A 3,093-nucleotide genomic window follows, 5' to 3' on the forward strand; every position below is an offset into this window, starting at 1 on the left:
GCTTTTTCCTGGGCATCAGTTGTCCCATCTGGTTCAGCATATTCAAATAGGTCTACTTAAGTTAAGGACAGAGGGATGGGTAAAACCTAAAGACCGCAATAGCCAACCTCTGGATCACATGCGATAAGTAGCACAGGCAATACGTGTGTGGCACAGGGCAAGTCAGGGAAGGGACAAGCAGCACAGTGTCAAATAGGGAAGGAAGCAAAAAGCAGAGCAGCAGATGGGGGAGGGAGAAGAGGGAAAGAAGAAGATCAGGCAAGATAAGGGGATCAGAGTGGCAGTTGGAGAGGGTGCAAAACTAATTTTATAGATGCATAGATTCATAGATGCTAGGGTCAGAAGGGACCGCCTGCCTAAGCAGGAAAGAGTGCTGGGCTCAGATGACCCCATCCAGATACCTATCCAACCTTGTCTTAATGACCACCGAAGTACGGGAGAGCATCACCTCCCTTGGAAGCCCATTCCAAATTTTGACCACCCTTACCATGATGATGTTTTTCCTGATATCTAGCTTAAATCTGTACTCTGTCAGTTTGTGACCACTGTTCCTTGTTACCCCAAGAGGCACCCTGGTGAACAGAGCATCTCCAATTCCTTGCTGCATCCCCTTAATGTATTTGTAGGCAGCTACAGGATTACCTCTCAGCCTTCTCCTGCAGAGGCTGAAGAGGTCCAGGTCCCTTAGTCTCTCCTCATAGGGATTGCCTGTATTTTGGGATGCAGCACTTCAACTGTGGTCTGGCCAATGCTGCATAAAGGAGAAGTATCACCTCCTTGGTTTCATCTGTCATGCATCTGCTGATGCATGATAAAGCGTGGTTAGCTTTCCTGATGATTTTGTCACATGGATGACTCATGTTCATCTTGGAGTCCACTCTGACTCCAAGATCCTTTTCCACTTCTGTGCTTATGAGAGGGTCACTTTCCAGCCAGTAGGTGTGCTGGATATTTTTGTTCCCTAGGTATAGCACTCTGTACTTGTCTTTGTTGTACTGCATCCTATTGTGTACTGCTCACTTTTCTAAACTGTTCAGATCTGCCTGCAGTCATTCCTCATCCTCCAGAGTGTGCACTTCACCGCACAATTTAGTATCATCCACAGACTTGGACAAGAGTACACTTCACACCCACAACCAGGTCACTGATGAAGATATTGGAGAATACAGGTGCAAGAACCGAACCCTGTAGGACCCCACTACCCACATCCTTCCAGAGCAATACCAACCCATCAACTACTGTCTTTGGGTGCAACCGCTAAGCCAATTTGCCACCCACTGGATCATGTAAACATCTATATCACAGCCTCTTAATTTATTTATGAGAATGGGATGAGATACCATGTCTAAGGCCTTGCTAAAATCCAAGAAAATGACATTCACCTCTACTCCTGTGTCTAAGCATTTTGTGCCCCTGTCATAAAATGAAACCAGATTAGTCAGGCCTGATCTACCTGCTACGAATCCATGCTGGTTTCCCTGATGCATTATTTTTCCCACAAATATGATCCTTCACAATCTTTTCAAAGACCTTTCCAAGGATGGAGGTGAGACTGACTAGCCTATAAGTACTCAGATCTTCCTTCCTCACCTTCTTGAAAATAGGAACCACATTGGCCCTTTTTCATTCCTCCGGGACCTGACTCAAGTGGCACAAGCACTCAAACTGCCTTGCCAGTTGTTCTGCTATGACACCAGCCAATTCCTTCAGTATTCTTGGATGCAGCTGATCTGGGCTTGCTGAATTGAAGACATCCAGTCCATCCAAGTGAGTCTGCACCAAGTCAGCGTTGACAGTTGGTGGGCTGATTTCCCTTTGATGCCCATTAGGAGACTAATCTTGAGCCCTGTTCAGGAACACCGAGGCAAAAATTTCATTGAAGAGCTCAGCCTTGTCCCCCCATCTGTCACTAATTGCTCTTCAGTAGGGGTCCTATGCTGCCCTGTGCCTTCCTTTTACTCCCTACATATCTAAAAAGGACTTTTTGTTGTCTTTAATTTGTGTTGCCAGCCTCAGCTCTGTAATTGCTTTGGCTTTTCTAACTGCCTCCCTGCAAGTGCAAGCCAAGTAGGTATACTCCTCCTTGGTAGCTTCCCCCCGCTTCCACCTCCTATATGCCTTCTTTTTTGCCCTTAGGCTCCCCTGGATTTCCCTGTTTAGCCAAGGAAGTTTTTTGGATCCTTTCCCCCTTTTCCCTCATACTGTGATAGTTTCCCTCTGAACTTGAAGGATTGCTTCCTTTAGGAATAACCACCCTTCCTGAACTCTCATCTCACCAATACTCCTATCCTGCAGTGCGTCATTGACTAAACTCCTGAGCACACTGAAGTCAGCCTTCCTAAAATCAAGCACTTCCACCCTACTAGTTATCTTACCCACCCTACACCATACGAGAGCTGCTCATAGAACGTGCCAGAGGGCCTGGAACCAAACATGGTGACTGACTGTGGGTCCAAACACATAAGTCTAGTGACTGTACAAATGGGGAACTTGCCAGCTTTTTTCTCTGGGCCACTTCTTCATGAACCTTTTTATGAGCCACCTGAAGGAGGAATTTCTAGAAAATATCATCATCAAACCTATATTATACCTTCAAAATGATATTTTCATCATCTGGACTGAACATCTGCCCTCACTTATTGACTTCCACCATAAATTTAACAATTGTCACCCCTCAATCATACTTTCTCTGGAATACTCCTTTGCTAACAAACTTTCTGGGCAGCATGCTTCACATCCAGGATGGCACCCTACAAACCACCATATACAAAAAACCCATGGACCACAAAGCCAGCAGTTATCCCACACATAGCAAAAAAGTAGTAATATACAATCAAGGCCTCAGATACCAACATATCTTCTCTAAGGAGGACACTTGTGATACCCACTTGATCAGCCTAAAATCTGCCTTTATGCAACAGTTCACTCAAGTATAAAAATAAAAGAGGCACCCAAATACCCCACAGTAATCAGCTACAATGCAAAAAGACCAGCCCCCATGGAGCCCAGCTAGAGTGGGACAGGAGCTCCCCTCACCCCCAGCACAGAGAGGACAGTGGCAGTGGCAGGCAGAGTAGAAAGGAATGGGAGGGG

Source organism: Gavialis gangeticus, unplaced genomic scaffold, assembly GCF_001723915.1.
Source record: "Gavialis gangeticus isolate Ggan-Ray unplaced genomic scaffold, GavGan_comp1, whole genome shotgun sequence".
Classification (NCBI taxonomy): Eukaryota; Metazoa; Chordata; order Crocodylia; family Gavialidae; genus Gavialis; species Gavialis gangeticus.